This window comes from Suricata suricatta, chromosome 3 (assembly GCF_006229205.1).
Source record: "Suricata suricatta isolate VVHF042 chromosome 3, meerkat_22Aug2017_6uvM2_HiC, whole genome shotgun sequence".
Lineage (NCBI taxonomy): Eukaryota > Metazoa > Chordata > Mammalia > Carnivora > Herpestidae > Suricata > Suricata suricatta.
In genome coordinates this window covers 130046454-130073945 of record NC_043702.1, presented here as the reverse complement: position 1 = coordinate 130073945, position 27492 = coordinate 130046454, and the positions used below count along the sequence as shown (strand labels likewise).

General features: G+C 41.4%; 1 long non-coding RNA gene across 1 annotated transcript in view; it reads right to left on the bottom strand.

Annotated features, from left to right (window-relative positions):
* Positions 1–472: 472 nt before the first annotated feature.
* The window catches only part of LOC115286680, a 28978-nt gene continuing 1958 nt past the window's right edge, over positions 473–27492 (bottom strand). The window contains exons 2-4 of the long non-coding RNA XR_003906207.1: positions 20965–21047; positions 17106–17144; positions 473–754 (exon numbers count right to left, since the gene is read on the bottom strand). This is a non-coding gene — a long non-coding RNA (uncharacterized LOC115286680). The remainder of the gene's footprint in view (positions 755–17105; positions 17145–20964; positions 21048–27492) is intronic.

Here is a 27492-nt window from a genome sequence, read left to right as displayed (position 1 = left end):
ACTCACAAAAAATGTACTGAACATAATATGGTGACCTGCTCAGATTTGCTGTTTGGGACAGAGTAGAGCAAAAACAAGTCTGAGGAGATCAGCGAGCAGGTCAGTGCATCATCCAGGCATAGACAGCATTGGTTATAGGGAGCAGTGGAGAGGAGGAATAGCATATATACTCAAAAGGTAAAAATCAAGGACATAATTATGAACCAGTTGGGGTCAGAGAAGAAAAGTATCAGTAATACTTTTCTATATATAGATCTTGAATTATCACAGCAACCCTGGAATATAGATACTATAAAAGTAACTAAAGAATCTAGAAAGTATATAAGAGTAGTGTCCTAATAACGCACTATATTGTCTGAGCTAATTTGTGTTTGACCAAAGCCCTTCCACCCATAGCCCATCACCAAAAAGCAATATTTTTATTCTTTATTAAGTAACGACACATCCAGACTCAGTAAGAAGAGACTTCAGATTCAGTAGGAGAGAGTTTATTTGAAAAGGATTATGGAAAGGGTGCAGGGGGAGGAGCCACTGCAAGGGGAAAGGAAGAATATTGCCAGGAGAGAGCTGTGACCACGAGGTCTGTAGACATCTCAGGAGCTAGGCAGAGGGGGGCTTTCTTTTAGAGACAGCCATCAACTGGGCTGGAAAGAACCACGCGTGGGAACGTGGGACGAAAGGGTGGCATGACCCAATAGTAGACCAGAGCCCAGTTTATTCTCAGGAGGAAAGAGTGCGGGGCGAAGTCAGGCACCTGGGGGAAGGAGAGGAGTCCAAAATCAAAGTTAAGCTAACAAGCATTTTGTTTCTCTTGACCAATGGGAACAAGTCACTCAGCTATTTATGAGGCAAAGAATGGGAATTTGGAGGGACACTGTCTGGCCTTATCAAAGGTAAATAGGGGGCATCCCTGAGTCTTATCTAAGTCATATGAGAGGGTCTGGTTTTGCCCTAAGCCATTTTCCAGAACACAAAGGAGAGGGGGCATTTCTCTACCTTCGCTGATTTCCAGGAACAGTTAAAATTCAACATTGTCATCTTGCATCATGTTTAGTGTTGACATATCTGAGCTATTCGCTGTGTGTAGAGAACAGGGTTAATATCCCTGCTCAAAAAACATCTGTTAGACACAGGGTCTGAACTGCTGGCATTTGACAGTCATTCTACTGGGTTATGACATTTGACATTGCCTCTTAACACCTCCTTTTAAATGCCCGTATGCTTGGAAAACTTTTGAATTAAAAATGCTTGATACGTTTTAATGGGACAGCAGAAAGGAAAGAGCTAATATTTTCACAGGATCTCCTTGGAGCTAAGCACATTCATTTTATTCATCCATTTGTTCATTCATTTGTTCATTCATGCAACAATTTTTAATGACATCTCCCATGTGCCAAGTGCTATCCTATGCCAAGGGGATTCAGCCATGAAAAATAGCAGCAGCAACAGAAAAACACCCTACTCCTTAGAGAGTCCAGCTAATGGGAGAGCTAGTCAAGTCAGTATATGAATCCATAAACTATATAATTTTCATGATGATAGTTAAGAAGCAAATGAAATTAGGATAAAGAAAGAGGCAGAGGTGAGCAAATGATCCTTATTTTTATATAGTAAAGTCCAAGCAGGCCACTACAAGGAGAAATTTTAATAAGAACTGCATGGTGGGGAAAAGGAAGCCATGCAGAGATACAGAGAAGAATACTCCAAGCTAAGTAGCAGGCATGTGAGAAGGCCCTGTGGCATCAATGCACTGAGCAGTTTGAGGAAGAGCAAGAAGACAAGTGTGGGCTGGAGCATAGAAACAGAGAGGGAAATGGGGAAAGAGGGGTAGGTAGAACAAAAGCATTTCTTTTTTCTTTTCTTGTATTTCTACTTTATTTCCATTAATCCTCATAATTATCCACTTTTTGTTGGTGGAGAAACATGAACAGACCTGATCCTTCCCCTCTGGGTATCCAAACGTCCAATTCTCATGTTAATTCTCTATTCAAGGGGCACCTGGGTGGCTCAGTCGGTTAAGCTTCTGACTTCAGCTCAGGTCATGATCTCACAGTTTGTGGGTTCGAGCCCCGCATCAGGCTCTGTGATGACCATTTGCTCAGAGCCTTGAGCCTGCTTCTGATTCTGTGTCTCCCTCTCTCTCTGACCATCCCCAGCTCACGCTCTGTATCTCTCTCTCTCAAAAAAAATTTTTCAATGTTAAAAAATTTTAAAAAATTTCTCTATTCAACAACTGCAGAGGTTTCATCATACTTACTTATCAACCAAAGTGTTTGCTAAACTGTACCAGCAGCACACCTGGGTGGCTCAGTGGGTTAAAGATCCAACTCTTGATTTTGGCTCTGGTCATGATCCCAAGGTTGTGAGATCAAGTCCCGCATCTGGCTTATTGCTGGGCATGGAGCCTGCTTAAGATCCTCTCTCTCCTTCTCCCTCTTCTCTCTCTCTCTCTCTCTCTCTCTCTCTCAAATAAATAAATAAATAAATTTTTTAATTAAAAATTTTTAAAGAAGAAAAAGAAATATCATACTGACATGTACCTTCCAAAACGGAGCTCACAAAGACAGAAAATCCAAAATAGTGTTTCACTATCCTGTCTCTAAAATAAGGTCTTTTAAGAATTGACTGCAATCTGACCAGTTCATCCACTAAGAAGATTTATATAGAACATGTATTATTAGTAACCACTCTTGCACCATTATTTCTCACTACTCACACCCCTGTTCTGGTACAAACCTGGGCATGAGACCCAGAATTGCCACTTTACGCTGTGTGATTATGGGTGAGTTACTCGATGTGTTAGTCCAGGTCCCACGAGAAGCAGATGTTGACATAGTACCAAATAATCAAAGATTATATCAGGGAAACATCTGTGAAAGAAATGGGGGGGTACTGAAGTATCCAACTTCAGTTCGGGTCATGATCTCATGGTTCTTGAGTTCGAGCCCCGTGTCAGCTCGTACTTCTGTATTCATCACCTGTGTTGACAGCTCTGAGCCTGGAACTTCAAATTCTGGGTCTCCTTTGCTCTCTGCCCTTCCCTTGCTTGCTCTCTGTCTCTCTGTCTCTCTCAAAAATGAATAAACATCTAAAAAATGTTTTAAGACAATGGAGAAGACTGGAAGAACTATTAGAGGGAGGGGAGTAACAGAGTCCAAGGAAAGTTCAGCAAGGCCACCCAGCATCCTCAAGCCAAAGTCGGCTGTCAGCAGAGCCCTGTGTCTTGCAGGAATGGGTGCATCTGTCTGAACATCCCTGCTGCACTAGGTCAGGGCTGGGAGCAGCCACTGACAAGCACGGCCTCTGGGCAAGCGAGCACAGAAGCCGGTTCTAAAGCAACAATGGAGTTGGTTGGAGTTCTACAGCCACATTCTGATGGCTCCACACTGAGCCTCACTTGATCTCAGTTTCCTCATCCTTAATGGGGGCAATGTAATACTGAAACCACATGCCGGTGAAATGCCAAGATGCCTGCATTGCCTGTGAAAGATAATCCTACTATAATCACCATTTAGTTTTTACTTGTATAACATTGCAAGAAAAAACATACTTGTTGTATGACAGACTTTTCAAACAGTTGTAGAAGAAAATCAGTTGTTATTACAAAATTCATAAGTAAATTCAGTGTTCTCTAACAAACCAACGATGAGTGTAATTTCTTAATTAAAACAAGGATCATAGGGGCACGTGGGTGGCTCAGTCAGTTAAGCATCTGGTTCTTGATTTTGGCTCAGGTCATGATCTCACTGTTCATGGGATCGAGCCCCACATCGAGCTCTGTTTGCTGACAGCATGGCGACTACTTGGGATTCTCTCTCTCCCTCTGTCTTTCTGCCCCTCCCACACTCATGCTGTGCACGTGCTCTCTCTCTCCCAAAAAAAATATAATAAACTTAAAAAAAGTATCATAGATTCAAAAGTAAGAATTTTTATAATAAAATCAGATGATTCCCACAGAGAACATCTTATAAACAAACCACCCAATTGTATAATGTCAAGATACAGGATTAGTATGGATTTCATAAGAAATTTTCCTTATCTCTTCAGGCCCTGTGTTCATACATTTAAGCTACCTGACTGGTCAATATTCTTGTCTTCTTTTTTTATATTTATTATATGAAAATAAAGGAACGTAAGATTACTTAGTGCTCTGTAATCTCAAAGCACCGTGTTAATAGCACCAACGTTCTGACACATTGGCCTCAGGTTCTTTCTGTTGGAGCCTACGCCCTCTGGGTGCGTGTTAATTTCAAACAAGACTGAAACAAAGATATTTTGAGCCTATGACAATTTATCTCCACAGTTTGTTTTTATAATTAAATGAAGTCGTACATGTAATGCATGTAGAGGAGTGCTCTATTGGATACATACGAGGTTGCTAGTAGCTGTTATGCTCCTATGAGTACGTGCATTACCCTTTTCGTCCAGCATTGTGCTTTTTCACTGGCTTGCTTCCTGGATGTCAGTAGGCTTCTTTTCTGGAAGTTCAAGTCCCACTTAAGACCAGCACAAACGCAGTGGCCCTTCCCTCTCTCTCACTGCACTTTAACAGATTCTTATATTACATGGCTTTTTTCCTCCTTTACATTACAGCCCAATGTCTTGTATCTTTTCTTGAGCAGTAAGCAGTACATGATTTGAAGGGAGGAACTTCGTCTTATGTATTCGTTTGCTTGTTTGTTTTTAAATGTTTGTTTGTTTGTTTATTTATTTATTTATTGTGAGAGAGATCATGCACGATCGGGGAACGGCAGAGAGAAAGGGAGAGAGAAAGAATCCCAAACAGGCACTGCACTGTCAGAGTGGAGCCCAATGCAAGGCTTGAACCCACAAACTGTGAGATCATGACCTAAGCCAAAATCAAGAGTCAGATGCTTAACTGAATGAGCCACGCAGGTTCATCTGATTTATGTTTATATTCTCCACAGTACCTAGCTGAGTGGTCGGGGCAAAGGAGGGCAATGAATGTTTGTTAATTCCTGATGACTGAAAGGTAATAAACAGTCTGCTGTGTAGCAAACAGGATCAGCATGTGCAAAGCAAGGAAGAGCAAGTGAAGAGTTCGGTGATTGCTCGGGATGGAGGAGGCACTTTGAGAGAAAGAAGGAAGCTTCTGAGGGGCACCTGGGGGGCTCAGTCAGTTGGGCATCTGGCTCAGGTCATGACCTCACCGTTTGCAGGTTCAAGTCCCACCAAGCCCCACATCATCTGTGCTGACAGTGTGAGGCCTGCTTAGGATTCTCTGTCTCTTCCTCTCTCTGCCCCTTCCCCACTCTCACTCTCTTTCTTTCTCAAAATAAATAAATAAGCTTAAAAAAATGAAACTTCTGTGGCTTTAGGCATCTTCTTCCTTCTTCCCTTCTTTCTTTCCTTCTCTCCAAAAGAAAAAGAAAAAGAAAAAGACTTATTTAAGGAGGCTTGACCAATGCAGGGCTTGAACTCACAATCCTAAAATCAAGACCTGAGCTGAGATCAAGAGTTGAATGCCTAAGTAAGTGAGCCACCCAGGAGCTCACTGAATTCATTGAAGGCCAACTACTTACAAGGTGCTAAAGGGGAAAAAAGAAAAAACCTAATAATAGTAGCTACTGTTTATTGAGGTAGATTTTGCATACCAGACACTTTACATATCCTCTTATTAGCATCCCAAGAAGATGCTAAATATTGAGCCACCAATTGAGAGATATGAAAATTTGTGAAGACCAGTCATTTATCTGGGCTGACACTGCTAGTGAGAGACAGAGCTGGGACCGAACCCCAGGCGTGCCTGAGGCACCACCTGGTGCTATTTCCATGGTGACAGGATGCTGAAGTTCAACCTGCAGTCCCTCCCTGCCAGCAGATGACACAGCTACTTAGAAAAGAAAACCGAAATGCAAGAATGGAAAATAAATCACTGAGTTTGTTTCAAAAACTCCATGCTGTTTCTGTTAAGTCATTTACGTCTAAGGAATCCCCAGTGTGCCCAGCCAGGAGATCATTGCACCTGGCTTTCTTTCTCTGGATTCTTCAACAGAAACCAATGCCTTTGAAAATCCTCAACAAACAAAACGTCCAACAATGATTTTGAGACCCGTTGCCTCTTGATACTCTGTTATGAGGAAGAACATTGTCCCCAGGAGTCATCTCTGGGAATCTAGACTGGGTTTGTGTCTCGTAATAGCTTGTTTTCTTGACAAAGCGGATGTTAGGGAGCCCAGAGAAATGAAACTCTTTGGGAGTTGGGTGTGTTCAGAAAAACATATTTGCAGCAGAGCGAGAGTGTCTCAGTTTATGTCATTGGGTTGGGTCTGACCAAGGGCCAACGCCTCTCATGGCTCACTAGCATTTGGGATTTCCAATCCCTGAATGCCTCAGGACAGTGAAATCCTGCTGGGGAAAAAAAAAAGGAAATGAAAAAGAAAGAAAGTTCCCCTGGAGCTTCACTGTACAAAGAACAAAAGAAAAACATTAAAGAAAGCCAGAAATTCATGTCTCTTCCAGAGAAAACAAAAATATGTCTCAACATTCAGAATGCATTACCTCAGGATAATCTTCTTCTGAACCAGATATTAAACGACGTGGGGGAAGGAGAAGATGGGCCCCGAAAAGAATGAAAAACGAAGTGCTGTACTCTTCCAGAAAGGGACATAATGATCTTTGTTAAGTAAATGCTGTATGGCTGCTTTCATGTAGCTGAAAGAAATTTGTAAGTGACCGCCGGGACCCCCTTCCATGGAGGAGTAAGTGACCGCCGGGACCCCCTTCCATGGAGGAGCAAAGAGCAATTAAAACACTTGTAACTAGCATTTCTTTGCTCCTTTTTATACCTCTCAACACAATATGTGACAATATCCCAGAAGCATGGCACCGTGGATAAAAGTGGCTTGGGGTAAGAAGAAACCAGCAGCTAAATCTGACTCTGACATTAAGTGTGTTGCAGCCTGGAGAAGCAGGCTAATCTCTGCTAGTCAATTTCTGCTCCTGTGAACTGGTGAATATAATATCTACCTCGAAACATAGTTAGGAAGACTAAAGAAAATAATGTAGGTAAAATTATCTAGCATAATACCTATGATATAACAACTATCTAACAGAACTAGTATGTGGTCATAATCAACGATAAGGCAAAAGCAAATAACTATGTTTTTCTTTTTCTCTCTATCTGAAAAATATCATTTGATGCATTTTCAACCAGCTGGGGAAATTGGTCCAGTTGATTGAAGTGATCAGATTCCTCAGTTGCTTTGGCACCATTCTCCCCCAGCTGCTATGGTCTGGATGGGTTCTGCCCCAACCCCCAATTCTTATGTGGAAATCTTAGTCCCAGATGTGATGGTATCATGAAGTGGGGCCTGTGAAAGGTTGTGAGGGTGGAGCCCTCATGAATGGGAAGGGCCCTGGCCCCTTAAACCATGTGAGGACACAGAAGTCTAAGACCCCAAAGAGGGTCCTCACTCAGTCATGGTGATACCTGATCTTGGGCTTCTGAATGGTGTGAAATAAGTGTCCGGTGGTTTAGAAGCACTCAGTCTGTGGTACTTTGCAGAAGCCCACATGGACTAAGTTACCAGCTAGCTTTAGTTACTTTGTCCACGTTTTTCTTTGATTCCTCTTTAAAGAAAAGGTTAAGCAAAAATCAGAGAATTATTCTTCAAATTTCCTTCTGGTCACATCCCTCTACCTTCTGATGTTATAGCTTTGGCAACATCCAAAAGGGAGCTTCAGGGCATCTTTAAAATTATGTGTTCTCCATCAATCCCACTTCCCGTTTCATCCTGTTCATTGCCTCGTTATAACTCAAGACAGTCCCGTACCTAGTGCACTTGGATTTCCTCACACTCAGCCCAGGAGGATATGTTACTGCTGTGCTGGTAGACCAGCTACTTTACAGAACCTTAGGACTGACAGACCAAACTGATGGAAAATCTTGGAAAGCTGGAGATGACATATCACACAAGACACAAAACGTTAGCCTAGGGGCGCCTGTGTGGCTCAGTCAGGTAAGGGTCCAGCTCTTAATGTCACGATCTCACAGTTTGTGGGTTCAAGCACTGCGTCTGGTTCTGCACAGTGTGGGGCCTGCTTGGGATTCCTTTCCCCTCTCTTTCTGCCCCTCACCTACTTGTGCTCTCTCTCTCTCTCTCTCAAAATAAAAAAGAAACTTAAAAAAAAAAAAGTTAGCCTATTGTAGCCTTGGCATCCATGAGTCTAACATTTTTGGAAAGTTGCTGTGATAGGTAGATAGTGGCCACAAGCATGCCTATGTCCTAATCCTCAGAATTTGTGAATATATTGCCTAAAATGGCAAAAGGAACTTCACAGCTGTGACTGATTTAAGGATCACAAAATGGGGAGAGTATTATTATTATCATCCAGGTGGGTTCACTGTAAATACAGAGTCTTCATAAGAAGGAGGCAGAAGAGTCAGAACTGGTTAGAGATGGGAACATGCAATGATGACTTTGAAGGTGGAGCAAGAGGCTAAAAGCCAAGGAAGGTAGGAAGCTTCTAGAAGCTGGAAAAGACAAGGGAATGAATTCTCTCATTGCCTCTAGAACCAGCATAGGCCTGAGGACACCTTGATTTTTAGCCCAGTGAAACCCATTTCATAATTCTGACCTCTAGAACTGTAAGATAATAAATCTGTGTGTGTGTGCTTTAATGCCTATTTGAGAGAGAGAGAGAGAGAGAGACAGACAGACAGACAGGCAGACAGAGAGAAGCAGAGAGAGAGGGAGACATGGAGTCCAAAGCAGGCTCCAGGCTCTGAGCTGTCAACACAGAGCCTGACGCAGAGCTCGAACTCACCAACCATGAAATGATGACCTGAGCTGAAGGTGGATGCTCAACCGACGGAACCACCCAGACGTCCCTAAATCTATTGTTTTTGTGACGGAACCTGGTCTGGACCACCCGGCAGAAGAACTAAGCATCACTCGGAGATCTTGGAAGGCAGGAGGTTTATTTTACACCGACCGGCAGGCTCAGAGGAGACTACTCTGCAGAGGTCTGAGTCCCGAGCATAAGCAGAGGGGACAATTTATAGTCTGTTACTTCCGCATTTCGCATTAATGGTAATTTGGCACATGAGGCAAGCAGGGTGGGAAGAAAACCCCAGAAGGAGAATCTTTGGGCAGGGACTCGAATTCCTCTACCAGTCCTGTAGGCCATCTTATAACAGATTTTCCCCTATTATTTTAAGCACTACGTTTGTGGTAATTTGTTACAGCATCAATAGGAAACTCATACAGCTACTAGATTTTGTATTTTCATCATAAAATAAACACCTATATAGGGCTGTCAAATGTCACAAATAAAAATACAGAGCACAGTTAAATTAAATTTCAGTTGAAACACGTGTAAATTTTTTAGTGTAAGTATATCTAAGACATACTAAAAACTTTCATTTTTTTTCCTGAAATTCAGTTAATATCCTGCATTTTACCTTTGCAACCCTAGGTCTATAAATGACTATCTTTGGGGGCGAGATACCTTATTCTTTTCATCTGAAGCCTACTTTTTGCAATTTTTGAGATCTCACTTCCCCTAGAGCCATCATATAGAATTTTGATTCAAAAGTCAAAAGTCACCTCATCTAGTTTCATTAAGATGTTATAGGTTTGGGCTATCCGTTTTTCCACATTTTCGTAATGAAGCTCGAATTGTATTCATGTGGGAAATTCCAGGAACCTAACACCTGATCTTTTTGTCATGACCTGTCTCTAGACCTGCTCAGAAAAACACACTTATCTTTTTGGTGTGAAGTGAACATGGAAGAAGACAACTAGAACTGAACTAGGCCAAGTACGGCTGTGGTTTTAGAACAGATGGGAACACACGCTCTCTTAGGTTTTGGTTACAGGGGCTGTCTCCCCTGAGAAGTCTCTCAGACACCTCGAATAGGTCTACACCTGAGTGCATTATCTCTGCTTCCTACCCCCTTTTCTATTTTGGGGGAACGGCATCACCATCCACCCACTCACCCGAACTATTCTGGAGCCTTCCCTATCTTGCCATCTCACCAGCACATGCTGGTCACACAGTCTCCTTCATTTTCCTCAAGGGTGCACCTTCCATTCCATTCCCATCACTGCCCTGGGCTAGGCTCTGGGGTATCATTTCCCAGCTGGGCCTTTTACCTTGAGTCTCTCTCTAGACTGAGAGGTCTAGCCTGATCCATTATGCACAATCTTTCCTGAGTGACCTTTCTGAAACCAGATCTGATCACTTCCCTCTCTTCCATAAAGCTTTCAATGGTTCCCCAGTACTTTCATTATAAAGTCATTATAAATTCCAAATCCTAAACCTGAAAGGGAAGAGATTTCTTGCTCTGACCCCTTCCCTCTCTCCTGGGCTCTCTTCACCATCTTATTTGCACATGTTTGGATTAAACAGAACTACCTAACTGAAGCCCACAGGCTCCCTTCACCACATCTCCACATCTCCATTTCTTCACATATGCTATTGTTCCTCCCTGGAATGCCCTTGCTCTACAGACGTATTTAGCTGCTATTCTTCCTTAACATTCAATTCAGATTTCACCCCTTCCCAGTAGCCTCTTCTGACTGCCTTTCAAATTTGAGTTTAAAGTTTCTTTAGTAAAAAATCTAAGATTTCTAAATCACCCTTGATAATCCCTAGTTTGTTTTCATGATCTCTAGGAAGGGAAAGAGGAATTAACTTCCTGAATTTAGCAACTGCTACATTGTATCCTAAAACAGCAAGGTTTGTTCCCTGGGAAAGAGGGTGAGGGGTACACTTACCAGGAAAAAAAAAATTCCAGTGAATTCTCCTCCCTCACTGACATAAAATCTCATCATCCAGATTAACCTTGCCATATTTTTTCTTTCAAGCCTCAAAGAATCTAAGTAAAACAGAGACTTGGCAGTTTTTGTTTAAAATATAATGCAGGGCAGGGGCATCTAGGTGGCTCAGTCAGTTGGGCATCCATCTTCAGCTCAGGTCATGATCTCACAGCTCACGAGTTCGAGCCCCCATCAGGCTCTGTGCTTACAGTTCAGAGCCTGGAACCTGCTTCAGATTCTGTGTCTCCCTCTCTCTCTCTCTCTCTCTCTCTCTCTCTCTCTCTCTCTCCCCCCCCCCTCTCTCTCTCTGTGTCCCTCCCCTGTTCATGCTCTCTCTCTCTCTCCCTTCCTCTCCCTCAAAAATAAATAAAAACATTAAAACGTTTTAAAATATAATGCAGGGCAAACCCCAAATCTCTTTCCTGAGTCAAGTAACTTACTTCCACTAATCTGCAATAGACGTCTAAATTTTTCTATCATTGCAACATATTGAGTTCCGTCCACATTAATTCCACTTTCTACTTTTTATTTAATTATATGTCTGTAGCATCTTTCTACAGCTTGTCTCTACCAAATCAGGGCTTAGAAACATGCAAAAAAAGAAAAACCAAAAGAGAAACACTTTGGTTTAGCTAAGCATCAACAGATTTCATGTTACACGTACTGATTTGCAATATATACAAATCTCACATCTGCCACAGTCCTGAGCAACCTAATCTACCTACTCTGTGCAACCTCCAGAAATGTTCTTGTTTATCTGTACTTTTTGTTGCATTTCGTTTCTGTGTCCAAAGAAGAACAGCTATGTCTAATATCATCACATCTCCATAATGTTTTCTATCCTTGGGCCTGACACTTAAAATAATACACGAGGTTGTCTCACAATAAGTTTTCAGATTACAGTTTAAATGCTTGACTCTGAAGTTGTTGATTGTAGTAGAAGTGCCTGGCATTAAGCTTTTGATTGCCGAGGCACCCATTTCAAAGACATCTATCTGGAATAAACATACGACCAGCTGTTTGACCCAGCTGCTAGGAAAACAATGAAATAAAGAGCCAGGCTGCTGCCACCATGAAGGTCCCCTTGGGAACGGGTGACGTAGGTAATGGACCACTTGAGTGACCCTGCTTTTCCCTTCCCACACCCTAATTCATGCCCTTATGCTTTAAATTCCCCCCAAAGGGTGAACTCGTGAGACCCTAGGCATCCCATCCTCAACTCTAGTAAAGGCAGAGCCTCAAATCAATGCTCCCTCCCTTTCTTTCTATCCTGTGATGTGCCCTGTACCCTCCAGGACTTGTACGTAATAAATCTTGTTCTTCAAAGTTCCCTGATGGTTTTTCTGAGGTGCATCCTGCAACCATAATTAAGAACCACAGGGACCAGTCCATGGGGCGCCTGGGTGGCTCAGTCAGTTGAGCATCCGACTTCAGCTCAAGTAATGATCACGTGATTTGTGAGTTTGAGCACTATGCCAGGTTCTGTGCTGACAGCTCAGAGCCTGGAGCCTGTTTTGGATTCTGTGTTTCCCTCTCTCTCTGCCCCTCCCTTGCTCACACTTTCCCTCTGTCTCTCTGTCCCTGTCTCTGTCTCTCTCTCTCTCAAAATAAATAAGTATTAAAAAGAATCTTTTAAAAAAGAAGAACCACAAGGATCAGTCCGGCCACAACACTGGCCCAGGTCACTGCCTCAGTCGTTCCTAGCTGAGGACATCATTATCAGCGGCCTGACACCCACACGACAACGCACTGGTTTTTTTAAATTATTTTAACAGTGCCATATACATATATGGTTGTTTTTTGAAAGCATCAAAAGGATTATAATAAGAAACAGTTGCCCTGATTCCCACCTTCCCTATCCCTTGTACGTCTCTCATTTGAAATACTTTTAACTCGTTTAAAAGAATGTTTACTTATTTATTTTGAGAGAAAGAGAAAGAGAGCTTGCCCATGTACAAGTGGGGGAGACAGGGAGAGAGAGAATCGCAAGAAGGCTCCCCACTGTCAATACAGAGCCCATCGTGGGACGTGATCCCACAAACCATGAGATCATTAGTTGAGCTGAAATCTCGAGTTGGACACTTAACCAGTTGAGCCACTCAGGTGTCCCGCAACACTTTAAACTCTTGACTAAACTGTATAGTTACGAATTCATATGGCTAAATAATATACCTATACTGATTTGTCTTCATTACTCAATTTTAGATATTATCTATATATTTTCTGTTATGATCATATGAGGATATGACCCTTTTTTACATTAAGCCCAATCCCCTCTTGCCACTTGTTACTAATGTAATTTCATCATCAGTATTTATATTAGTATAGTTATATATATATATTTAGGTGTGGTTCACCTAAAAGCCAAGAAACATATTATGATTACATTTACTTATTATATAGCCTTTTTTCCAAGACTTTCATTGTCTTATTTTTCTTATAATATGTTCCTAATAGTAAATCTTCAATTTTTTCAAAAGTTCCCTCCTGTTTGATATTCCATTCTGATTCCTTTTCTGAGACATGCCATCCCAGGAGAATTCCATATTCCTGTTCTGGTCTGGGTTGAAGGATTAAAGTGCCCATATACTGAAAACTGCCACATGCGTCCCCAGAACAGGCTCCTGAACAAACTCCATGACCCTCCAGATGTGGTACCTGGACAAGTGCAAAGCAACATTCCTCTGAGCTTTCCCCCTGCCAAGCCGTGGGTCAGAACTCTGCTTCTGCCTCATACAGGCTGAGTGTGCCCTGATTTTTAAAAAGTCATGTATCTTGAGGCACCTGGGTAGCTCAGTTGGTTAAGTGTCCAAATCTTGATTTTGGCTCAGGTCATGGTCTCATGGTTTGGTTCCTGAGATCAAGTTCCACCTTGGGCTCTGCACTAATAGTGTGGAGCCTGCTTGGGATTCTCTCTCTCTCTCTCTCTCTCTCTCTCTCCTCTTTCCCTCCCCCTCTCTCTTCCTGTCCACCCCTCTCAAAATAAATAAACTTAAAAATTTTTTTTTCTGATGGGGCAGATCCAATAAAAGAAACAAAAATAAATGGTTAGGGGTGTCTGGGTGGCTCAGTTGGTTTAGCCTCTGACTCTCAATTTCAGCTCAGGTCATGATCTCATGGTTCTTCAGATTAAGCCACACACTGGGCTCTGTGCTGACAAGTGGGAGCCTACTTGGGATTCTCTCTCTCGCCCTCTCTCTCTGTCCCTCCCCTACTTGTTCTCTCCCTCTTTCTCTCTCTCTCTCTCTCAAAAATAAATAAATGAATAGACAAACTTTAAAAAAAGAAAGAAAGAAAGAAAAATAAACAGTTAAATGGCAATGGCAATAAAGAGAATGCCTAAAATGATCCTAGCAAATATTTAAAGAAATGGTCAGAGAAAACAAATCTTTGGTGGAAATATATTGTACATTACCAAATCACTGGCTGGGATCTATATGTACACTTACATATTCACCACAACCTGTGTGTGTTGACATCCCACAGACGCTAGTTGATCCTTCAGTAAGGTCTTTCTAGAAACACAGATAGACTACATTTCCCAGTTGCCCTGGTAGTTAAGTATCACTCCATGACTGAGTCTTGCCCATGGGAGGAGAATGGAAGATAGGTATGTCACTTCTAGAACTGGCTCACAAAACCTCTCATGATATCTTTCATGTCTTTTTTTTATTCTGGCTGGATGGGAATGGACATAGCTCTCAGGCCAACCTTGGAAGTCAAGTTATAAAGATGTGGAAACCACAAAGTGGAAGAAGCTTAGGCACCCTGATCGCCTCTTTCAAGAATCGCTATTTGACCAGTAGGGTGACCAACCTGTTCTGGTTGCACAGAACTGGTTGCACAGAACTTGCTCAGTTTTAAGGCACATTTCTGGGTCCTTCTCCATTCTGGGCAACCCAGAACCGCAGGTCACTGTTATCAATCAGAAGCATCTGTACTAGTGTGTTACATAAGCGAGATGTAAGCTTTTATTATGATAAGCCACTGAGATTTGGGGATTTATTTGTTAAAGCAGCTTAAGTGTTACTCTGGTACTAACATATCTATGGTTGGTGGTGTTCCATATTTAGTAATTTGGGAGAAAGTCAGAAGAGAGACATGTAAAATCCTTATAACTGCCCAATATGTCTGAAATTTCACTCCATTTGTTTTGTTTGTGACTAAATCATGATACTGATGTTGTGTATATACAGGATGTTTTATGAGTTAGTTTAATCAATGGTTTGAATTTATCTGCACGACTAAAAGCCAGTCTGTGTTTCTAGAAAAAAGTCATATATACACTTTTGAATTTCAGTTTAGCATTTCTTTTCCCAGTGATATATATTATTAGTCGAGGTACACTTTCTCCTCTCCTCCCCCACCTCCTGCATATAAACACATGGCCGTAAACATATGATATCTGAGGTGTCTGTTCACACTAGCTGCTCCTTATATATGTGCAAAGTGCAATATGAAGGCCTGTACCTGAAGCAATAACAGACTATCTAGAAATCAAGACCATCATCTTTCAGGCTCCTACCTCCAGAGGTTCTCCTTATGCTTAAAAGTGTCTGGAAGAGAGAGAGATCAGTCCATCTCAGACCTCTCTTGATATGTGCAATTATGGCAGACAGTCACTGCTTCTGATTAGAAATTAGCCTTGATGAATTATTTCTTGAAGTTTAGAAAGTTATACACAAGTCCCAATCCTGGTAAAAGCCACAGCCAGCCAACCCCCATAGTCCTCTGCAAAAGCCAATCTATTTATGGTAAGCTACCTACACCCCAGGGCTACACTCAGTGGAGGGGCTCCCAGCCACAATGGCCAGGGTCCTACTGGTGGATGTTCTTATAATCCCCAGTTTCCCTGAAGGTGTGATGTGGAAATACAGGCTGTGGTAGAACCAGGCCACACGACAGTAGTGAAGTCACTTTGGCAGAAGACACAAGGTAGTCCGGAATGAGTCTGAGGATGGAAGATGCTGGAAGAAAAACATTCTATATGCCCAGAAGGCCATTCACACATTGTTGCATCTAGATCTTAGGGATAAGGACCGAATCCTCTCCTCCAGCTGCTCTTATGGTTACCAGCAATACTTTGGGAAAAGACTATCTCCCTCTAAACTGGATCTGAATATTAACTATTTTTTAATGTTTAATTATTTTTGAGAGAGAGAGAGAACACAAGGAGAAGAGGGGCAGAGAGAGAAAGAGACAGAGGATCTGCCGCTCGCTCTGCACTGACAGCAGAGAGCCTGATGTGGGGATTCAACTCACAAACTGTGAGATCATGACATTAGCTGAAGTCAATTGCATAACTGACAGAGCCACCCAGGTGCTACTGAACATTAACTATTGATATAGCCACTTTCAATAGGTTCATTTAGACAATTCACCTACACAGCCATCTTTCTGGACACTTCAAGCCAGGAGAACTACTGGGCATTAGATCTACTGTTTACCACAGCCAGGGTTGAACTGCAAGATTTCTAAGCCCTTGTAATACAGCAGGTTTAATTCTGCCCTCTCTCCAGAACAAAGAGGGCTATCCTCAACTATTCCAAGGTGAGTTGTGTCATGCCCTATTCTAGTGGTGGAGATGTCTCTAGGGCTTAGCACCTGCCACCACACTTAGAGAAATAAAACCATGGACACGGATCTGTGCAGAAAGTGTGTGACAAGAACATGGATAATCCATGACGATTATAAGGAAAGGCATTGTTTTGCTGTGTATGTGTGTTATTGGTTTGTATGAAGCACCTCAGCACTTTATAGAAGGGAATTAAAGGAAATCCAAGCAGCCAAATGGTTCTATTGGGACAAGACAGTCACCCATTTTTGAGTAGTGTTGGAAGGACGACAGAGCTGAGTCACTCCTCGTGGAGAAACAGGGTTGATGATGTGGGGGCAGAAGCAGGACAAGAGTTGCTCAGGGGGAGAGGGGTGTGTGACTCACTGGGGAGGTGTCGCATCTCTGATCTCTGACACACTCCCACTTAAGGGCCATTCCTGATGAGGTGATACACAAGGAACTCATCGAAGGAGCCTCAGTGAAACCACTCCTCAGGCCAGAGGTGCACGCAAGAGCATCAGAACATGTGGGTGGTTTTTGCAACAGGAAGCAAGGAACAGCAGAAAGCCCTCATTAAGGAACCTTGGAGACCTGCAAATGATCTCAAGGATTTCCCAAGAAGGGCAGACAGATGGAAAGGCAGAAATGCAAGTTGCCAGACACAATTGGTAACTTTTGATATTGAAATCCTTCAGTTATTTAAGCAAAGTACCTGTAAGTGAAACTCAAGGAATTCAAAGGAAACACACAGTTTTGCTTACCTCCACTGAGGTGCTGGGCAAGTTATTCAATTCCTCCATCTGTAAAATAAGAATAATTGTTATTCCTAAGGTTATAAGACCAATAGTGAGATATAAACATTAGTACATCGAAAGCACTTCACAGAATGCCTGACACAAAGTCCTCACCAGCCATCAGTTTTATTAGTATTATCATCATCACCATCATTGAGTGTCTCTGTGCAATGGTAATGTGTTTCTCAGGTTTCTGGGTCAGAGAGCCCACATGGCTTAAGAAGAAAGGGGGGAACAGATTAACCCCTGGAAGACAGCTCACACAGTCAGACATCTTTAGCACAGACTGTACAACCCCAGCCTTCCGAGGATGTGGATACTCAATGAATAACAACAGCATGACAATGATCACACTGAAAGACTCAGGTGGGTAAATATGTGTGAAGGATCTGAACAGTAAGTTGCCATCCACAGGAAGAGGGTGAAAAGGAGGCGGGCAAGAAGTAGAAATGAAGACACATAGAAAGTCGGTCAGGCTCTTGACTGAACTATGACATTCCACTGACATGTTTAACGTCTCCTCCTTTGAATCCTCCACCTGCCCTCTCTCTCTCTCCCCAGGGTCCTATGCCCATAACTACTTTGTTGCATATTTATCCTAAATACAGTCAGTAACTCTACTCATTCCTTGTGCAGTACATGCATTTTCACAGGGAATTCAGTTAAAGGAAACTCCTTAGGAGCCAGGCACTTCCCTAGCACCCCTTAATTACACCACATTCTGTGGGCTCCTGTAGGTGCCCTGCTGTTTGGCAAAAGACATCACAGGGTACAAGTTCATGTGTAATTTTTAAATTATCTTCCTCCTCAGTAATAAAGTACAGGATGTTCCTCGGTATGCTAAAATCTGCTCCATGACTCCAGAGATTAGGGAGGGAAGAGGAGGTGGGAGCCTAAATTTTCACAAGACAAGTCCTTTAAAATTCAAATCCTTAAACTAAGAAACCATATAAGAATAAGAAAAGCCTTGGTGATCAAAGTCTCCATCCCAAATAGTCAATAAAATCCTGAATTTATATTTCCTATGCTTCCCATAAGAAAAAAAACAGAAGAAGAAAATAGAAGAGGGAAAAGTATTATATATTTTCAAGAATGAGTCAGTAAAAGGACGCCTGGGGTGGCTCAGTCAGTTGAGTGTCCACCTCAGGCTCAGGTCATGCTCTCACAGTTCCTGTGCTCAGGCCCAGCATCAGGCTGTCTGCTGTCAGCGCAGAGCCTGCGTTAGAGCCTCTGTCCCCCCAATCGTTCTGTCCCTCCCCCACCCATGAGCTCTCCCCCCGCCAAAAGAAACATTCAAAGAAAAAATAATGGGTCAGTAAAGCAACCAAGGATGGACAAAGGGAACGGCCCTTTCCTTCATGTTCACTTCACCTCCAGAAACAGATGGCTACACGGTTTTTATCATCATCCTTTAACAAGTTAATTATACCCATCTCTGAGATGCTGCCCTACAAGAAATGCAACCTCTAAATGTAAGACCAAAGGCACTGTTGGCTTTCACCACTATCACCAACCCAGCCACTGAGGTATTTAATGTAGTAAAGGCTTCAGTTATCCCATAAGAACCAGAGAACATTTACTTTCCTCTAAATGGTTTCTCTGTGACCTCAAGAGGTCCACTGGGCTCCCCAAGAAATATGTCTTTTCTCCATCTCAAGTATTTCGTGACATGTTTCTGTTATGATTGGCCGTGACATGTTTTTGTTATGACACTATTTAATTAGGGCAAGATTTAACCTCCTAAAAGATGTGGCTCATGTTTTCAAAATCTGGCTATCAGAGAATACCCTTCCAAATGTGAACTAATGAAGCCATGATTGTTCTAGTGAAACAGCTTTCCATTCATGTAGGGAAGGAGTGATTTTAATATTTTCAAGTGATATGCAGGCACAACTAAAAATTTCAAAACCTCAGGACATCCGTCTTTAAGGTAAAGAAAAATGTATCTGTCTCTATTATAATATATTTCTGTGCGTTTGCAGCTGACAAGATTTCCTCATAGGTTTATTTAGCTGTGACTTCTAATTCAGGGCATTTGATTAAAATATGTCAAATTAAATTACTCACCATAATTTTCAAACTAATGTGAATTCCCTCCAGACACATTTTTATAATTGCCTACATATGGTTGATTTTTCCCCCTCAGAATTATTTGCTCTGCACATTCTCCCTATTTTATATTTCTTCATAAGTGAGGAAGGTATAGTTTATGCTCCCTCCATAATTTTGTGTCCTATGTAGTAGAATTATGACACCAAGTCTATCATCTCCAGGAATGTGAGTCTCATAAAGACTGGCACTAGTTAAAGTTCAAGTCTTTTTTAACATTTATTCATTTTTGAGAGACTGAGAGACAACGCGCGAGCAGGGGAGGGGCAGAGAGAGAGGGAGACCCAGAATCCGAAGCAGGCTCCAGGCTCCGAGCTGTGCTGAAGTCAGACATTTCACCAATGGAACCACCCAAGTGTCCCTAAAGTTCAAGTATTTTTATACCATAAAGTAAATGAATATTCAGAGTTAACTATTGTATTTTATATAAAATACAGTGTTTACCATAATATCCAGTGAGTGTTACATGGTGTTTACTCCGAGATAGGCACTATGAGTGCTTTACATTTATTAGCTCATTTAATCCTGAAAATGGCCCTGTGAAAAAGCTACTGTAATAATCTCCACTTTACAGACGAGGGATTGAGGCAGAGAGAGGTTAAATAACCTGCCCCGTCACCAGCTCCTGAGCAGCCGACTTGCTCTGCAAGAACAAAAGTTGCTCTCCGTTCAGAGATCCCTTTCCTCACCACCACGCCAGGCTGACTCTCTAAACTTGTATCATTTTTTTTTTAAATTTGTTTTTTTATTTTAGAGAGAGAGAGAAACAGAGGTAAGAGGCAGAGAGTGGGGGGAGAGGGGGGAGAGAGAGAGAGAGAGAGAGAGAGACAATCCTAAGCAAGCACCTCCCCCGCCCCGTGGAGCCTGATGCAGGGCTTGATTCCACGACTGTGGGATCATGACCTGAGCCACAATCAGGAGTCAGATATTTAACCGACTGAGCCACCCAGGCGCTCCTAAACTAGTATCACTTTACACCACTGCCACAAAGATGTTTCAAACATACAGGGATGGTCTTGTCACTTCCCTGTTGACAAACCTCGGATGCCTTCCCACTGACCCAAATGTCCATGCATTATACATTTTACACATTCAACTCACAAGCATTTATGCTTGTCCATGCATTATACATTTTACACATTCAACTCACAAGCATTTATGCTTGTATAACTCTCCCTTAAAAATCATAAATTCTCAAGGACAAAAACCACAGTTTACTACTGTTTGTTAAATTTCTTGCCTCCGTTCCTGAACTGGGATAGGACTTGTGAAATGTACCTGCAGCAGAAGACGAGGATGGCCCGGGGGAGCCAGTCGGACGTGCCCGCTAAGCGCCCCGGTGCTGTGAGCCGCTAAGTGTGAAGGATCTTAAGAGTGTAGCAGTTCAGTTAGGTTCCAATGGGGAGAAGCAAGTACATTTATTCCAACAGCCAAAGGGATTATATAGTTGGAAAGAAAAACAGTTAAGAAAATATAATAATGGTCTGAGACTGGGCCCATCAATATACTGGATCTCGCTCCTCAAAAGCTGGAAAGAACGTCAGAAATGAGAGAACCCAAGCTCTCCTTTTACAGATGTAGAAACCCTGGCCCATAGAAATGACTGATCTAGTTTCGCCCAACTGGCTAGTGATAAAAACAGGTCTAGAAACCAATTCCACTGATCTCCCCCTAAGACCCTCCTGTTATATCACACCTTTCAATCTGGGCTACTTACTAGCCTCTGGTTTCCTGTTCAGCCACACTGAAGATTCCATTTTGCTGTCAATCTACTGCCACCCAAATCATCGAAATTGGAATCTGGAGTGGGATCAGAGCATCAGTATTTGTTTTTTATACATTTTCACAGAGCATGTCAAGCATATACAAAGTATTTATGGAGTACAGTTTAGTAGAAGAAAATCACCAAGTTTCATTAAATATCCATCTTGCTTCATGAATATGTGAGCTCATTTCTTTCATCACTTCCAACTGGTTTGAAGGCAAATTTAAAACATGATGTTATTTCATCGGTAAATATTTCAGGATGTATCTAAGGACTCTTAAAAAACTAAACCACAATATTGTTTATTGTATTTTAAAATACTAACCTTAATTCCTCTATACTGGCAGATACTGGCAGTGTTAAAATTTCCCTGATTATTTCACTAATGTTTTAAACAGGATCCAGATAAAATCTATACCTTGCAATCAGTGGACATAATTTCTTCGTCACTCCTAATTTACAAGTTGTTACTCTATCAATCTCTTTTCCTTTAATTCTTTGTTTGAAGAATAAAGGTGTTTTTTCCTGTAGATTTTTCCATACTTGGTATGGACTTTAACATGTCACTCCGTCCTCTGTGTTTCCCATTCATCAGAAATTAGGTGAATAACTTTATTTGACTCCAGCTTCATTTTTTTGCAAGGACACACCATAGATAGTGTTGCATATGCAATGTTTGGATGTCTCTTTTTGTGATGCTAGCTACTAACAACCGTTGCTCAGACCCACTAATTCACTTGGGGTTGCAGAATGGTGGTCTGCTAATCTTAGCATTCCTTCCATGATCATAGAAGGAGTACTTGAATAAAGAGAAGTTTCTCTTCATTAGCTCTGTACGTACTTTGAGGAATATTTCATACAGGAAAAGCAAGGGGGGAAAAAGAGAAAGGGAGGGTGGAGAATTTTAAGCAGGTTCCACACTCAGTGCAGAGCCCAATGTGGGGTTTGATCCCATGACCCAGGGATATGACTTCAACTAAAAATCAAGAGTCAGACATTCAAGTGACCAAGCCACCAAGGCACCCCACGTTTCTGTGATGTTTTAATTCATCTTTTAGGCATCTATTGTAAAGTGACTGAAAATATTTATTCTTAGCTTCTTGGAGGGAATGTGTTTGAATATTACTAGTGATTATCTCTGGATACAAAATGACAAGGGCTCCTATTTTGTTCTTTACACTCTTCTGTACCTTTCAAAAAATCTTACCCAAGAAAATATATATCTTATGCCAACAATGTTATTAATGTTTTTATTAATTCACTCAATAAATATGCATTTGATATCTGCTCTGTCTAGACACTGACGATTTGTTTATGAACAGGACTGACACTATCCCTACTGCCTCAGAGCTTACATTCAAGGAGAGGAGACAGAAAATAAACACGAGAAAAAGCCCTGCTGGTTTGGGTGTGGTGTGGGGCGGGGGGAGAGGAGTCGAGCTGGTCTGAGCAGCTGAGACTATGTTGTCATTTACGGAGAAAGGAGCAAAGTGTGTCAAGGGTGTCAAATCATTTAGAGGTTATTGATGAAAAATACATGTAAAATACACAGATGAAAGACAAGTGTCAAAAACAATAAAGACAAGAGTCATTGGGATTAACTCTTAGCTGAGCACATTAAAATATTATTTAATTACCTATTTCTCTCCATGTCATAAAAAATGCATTTTCATTATAAAAATTTCAGTCTAATGAGTTAAGTACTACTTGTCAGAGGAAGAAAAATGGGAAAGTAGAAAATTTCTAAGTTGTATAGTTCTTTGTAGCTTTGGGTTTAAATTTTTTTTAAACATTTATTTATTGTTGAAGGAGAGAGAGACAGAATGTGAGCTGGAGAGTGGCAGAGAGAGGGAGAGGCACAGAATTTGAAACAAGCTTCAGGCTCTGAGCTGTCAGCACAGAGCCCGATGTGGGGCTTGAACTCATGAACCACAAAATCATAGCCTGAACCAAATGCTTAACTGACTGAGCCACACAGACATTCCAGGATTTAAATGTTTTAACTTACCTGAGATGCTGAGAGAATTGGGTATGGAAGATGTGGAAGGCATTTTATAGGGTCCCTTAATCAAACTCATTCTATTCTCTATCTAAATTTTTATAAAAGTTCCAACCTTCCTCTACTTACAATTGTTCTCTGCATCTCAGTGATGCAGATTAATCAATCTCCTTTTTATTTCCAAGGCAAGAAAGTATTTCAGTTTAAGAATTATAAGGATTCATTTCTAAATGTTTTAATATTACACAAACCTCATACTTTTCTTTGTCAATTATGAGTAGATTCATATGTCATTATTAAATGGTAATATAAGTGACTAAGGCTTAACAAGCATCAAATAATCAAATTATTTTACACACTGTCACACCTGAGGAAATAACCTGCAATTCTTAAATTCAAAAAGAGAAAAATTTCAATATCATTTTATGTCGCAGCCAAAGTCATAGGAATATCTACAATTTCATCTGCATCATGCTTTCCCTCCTTCCCTTGTAATGTCCTTTTTCTATCCCATCTGGTCCGTGGTTGTTATTCTTTCTATTGTTATTCTATTTTCACACGTGTTTTAGGAGATCCTCTCACCTAATGGCCCTCATTGACCCCTTTCCTCCCTGACTGAGTCAGGTGGTGCCCTGTCTGTAGGTGCTCTCCTTGTGTTTAATCTCTCCCCTAGCTACGTTGAACTTTTTACCTATGTGTCTCAATTACTGATTGCCAAAGTCCAAGGCATGCTAGGGGCTGGAGATACCGTGGTATAGAAAAGAGTCCCTATCTGAAAACCTCTTAAGGAAATAGAGCTTTTATAGTTCATACTCACTGTTTTTTTTTAAGGTTTACTTATTTATTTTGAGAGAGAGAGAGAGAGAGAGAAAGAGAGAGTGTGTGTGTGTCTGTGTGTGTGTATACACAAACAAGTCAGGGAGGAGCAGAAAGAGAGAGAGAGAATCCCAACCAGTCTCCATGCTGTCAGTGCAGAACCCAACGAACCGTCAGATGTGACCTGAGCCAAAATCAAGAGTCGGATACTTAACTAACTGAGCCCCTTAGGTGCCTTTATACTCACTGTTTTTAAATATATAAAAAAAAATAAATTAATTTGGAAACTAGATAGAATTGTTGTTATCACAGAGGTGGTCATAAAAAATTAACTTTGGTGAGTGTAATTATCCTCCACGATTAATTTAGCAAAGCATAAAGAAAGCCTCCAAAAGTTTTGAGAAAATTTCCATGTGTCCATTGACCCAGAATCTTGAAGAAATTAAAACAGTACTTTTAATGAAAAGAAACAAAAAGCAATCAAAATATAAGAATATGAGCTTTTCATAAAAATTGAACATGCTTTTCAAAGCATGGAAGCAGTCCTTTTTGCAGACCATAAATATGTTTTGTTTTCACCTTTTTTCTTAAACATTTATTTATTTATTTTTAGAGAAAGAGAGAGAGAGCATGAGCAGGGGAGGGGCAGAGAGAGGGAGAGAGAATCCCAAGCAGGCTCTGCACTGCCAGTGCAGAGCCCAACATGGGACTTGAACCCATGAACTGTGAGATCATGACCCAAGCTGAAATCAGGAGTCGGACATTCAACCGACTAAGCCATCTGGGCACCCCTGTTTTCACCTTTTTGTGTTTATGCATGCGTACAATGCTTTATTTATTTATTTTGTGTGTGTGCATTGCTTTTTAAAATCAGTACCATTTAGTTTGAAAAAATTTGTAACTAAGAAATAAAAAAATAGGTTTTAGTTCAGTTACCATCATGGCAGACCTTTGGGTGAAGCTCTGATTGTCTCAAAGCTTAAGTGCCCTTATGAAGCACAGGGGTTAGAGATTTTTGTCCTTCTGTCTCAAAAAAACATGATGAAGTTTGGTTGACCAACCATAGATGTAGAAGTCCATCAACACTTAAAATTGACTAGAGAAATATACTTTGCTGATGTAGAGTTCTATCATTGCTATCTATGGTGGCAAAATAATGGGCCCCAAAGATGTACAAGTCCTAATTCTCAGAAGCTGTGAATATGTTATCTTACATGGCAAAAGGATTTTTGCAGATTCAGCTAAGAATCTTGAAATAGAGAGGGACACCTAGGTGGCTCACTTGGTTGGGTGTCTGACTTTGGCTCAGGTCATGATTCGCGGTTGGTGGGTTTAAGCCCCAGCTCAGGCATTGTGCTGACAGCTCAGAGCCTGGAGCCTGCTTTGGATTCTATCTCCCTTTCTCTCTTCCCCTCCCCTGCTTGTGCTCTGTTTCTGTCTCTCAAAATTAAATAAAACATGATTAAAAATTAAAAAAAAAAAGAATCTTGAGATAGAAAGATTATCCAGGTGGTGACAAGGATTTTCTCCTTGATCAAACTAGCTAGGCTTCTCTGAGCCCGCTTCTTAACTAGACCTCAAACATGAACTATAAAAACTTGAACAATGCTAGCATAGTTTCTAACAGCTTGAGGGCACATTCCTAGGATGACTCTAGCCCCCATTTAAAGTGCTTACCTGAGAAAACACAAGCTTGCCAAAAGAATTTGTGGTTTGTTCCTGCCAACTCCTGAAGATGGAGCCCCCATCCCCTCTCTCTGTGAGAGCGAAGGAGCCTAACTTCGCTGAGTGCTGGCTAACAAACCCAGATGGATTCATATGGACTACCCCCACTTCCTGCTTCTTATCGTTTTCCTTTCCCTGACTGTGCTGTCACCATTCCCTCTTCTTCCGCCCTCATTGTCCGTGCAACCCCCATCACCTCTGCACAGATTGGAATGGAGCTCAGGTCTTTCTCCTACCATCAATACTCACTGAATAAAATCCATTTTCACTCCCTCCACTAATGTCTGACTGCATATATATTTTTGACAATGGGCCCAATGTAAAATCACAAGGATCCTCATAAGAGGCAGGTGGGAAGATCAGAGATCAGAAGATGTGGCAACCTAAGCAGAGGTGGTGATGCAGCCATGAACCAAGGAGTGTAGTCAGCCTCTACAAACTGGCTTCTACAAAGCCTTCCCTAGGCTTTGAGAAGAAGTGCAACCCTGCTGACACCTTAACTTTAACCCCATAAGACCCTTCTCAGACCTCTGGCCTCCAAAAGTGTAAGATGACAAATTTATATTATTTTAGGACACTAAGTTTGTGGGGATTTGTTACATAACAGCTATAGGAAATTAAACCATTCATGCTATAAGCCCAACGAAAGTGTGCTAATATCATCCAACCACCTGAGATAGTATTAAATCATCTGGATGGATTTTTGTGACCGTGGAAGATCATGAACTTGTAGCAGGTTGGCATCAGCACATTTCTAAGGAATGTATCTTCAAGTAGGTCTGTGATTCAAAATTAAATGTCTTCCTTTGGGAACATGCAATACATACTGAATACCAGAGCCCTTGCTTAAGACTGAGTAGAACTTCTTGCCAAACACTTAAATGTCAAATCATGATCATTTTCCTCAGCACTTTTAACAAGGCTGATTCATCTTTACTGAAATTGATTCACTTGACAATTTCTAAGAAACACTCTAACATGCTATAAAGCTCTTAGTTCTCTCTGCTCATGGGCAATATAAGGAATGATATACTGTGGTCCCAACACCAGGCTTCTTGGAAAACCGTTAAAGAGCTGCATGTGTTTGCTTGCTGTGCTTGCCTACAGAAGGGAAAGAACAATGGACTCTTCTCTCAGAAACAGCTTAGAGAGGCCAGGCAGGCGACAGCCAGCACCTGCACGTCGTCTCTGTGCTGGAGGCCAGGTGTGATTTCTATTGGATAATTCATTTTTCCCTCTCAGGAGTTTAAGTTACTAAAGATAACCTGTATTTTGAGGTGTTTTTGTTTGTGACTAGTCCTGAGATGCAAATGTATTATCAAATCCCAGTATCAGCTCCTTTCCTGTTTTCCACTCACTGATCTGATACATTTCCATCATTGATGTTATTCAGAATAATCTTCTGGCCCAAGTTTGCCCAGTTATTAAGGTGGCCGTTAACATTCCCATTGATCCCATATTTCTCTAACACTTTTAAATGTACACTCTACCATCTCTAGTACTTCTAGCAATTTCCCCAAGATTCACTTATTACAGATTGTGCCCATTTCTGTTGATCTAACCATCCATTCTGGCCTACCACAACTGGGAAAAATAACTGGAAAATCATTTATTTTCAGGACTCTGCCTGATGTTAGTGTAAGTTCAGGGATATTAACAATTCAAACTGGAAGAACACTTGCAGCAAGGGAAATGGAAATTATATTTTTTCTGGGAACGTCTATGATGTCACCATTAAGTCATACCATGAAATGGTTTCATATTGGAAAGATTCCATTTCTGCTACATTGGTCCTGTGTCTCTAACTGGGCATTTTCCTTCAAACCATAAACTTTCTTTAGCTTGTTTTCAATTTAAATTAACTTCAGCAGGAAAGTGGGTAAAGAAAAATATTATGTTTCAGCTGTAAGTTTGGAAAGGGTTCTGTTGTCGTGTCCCTT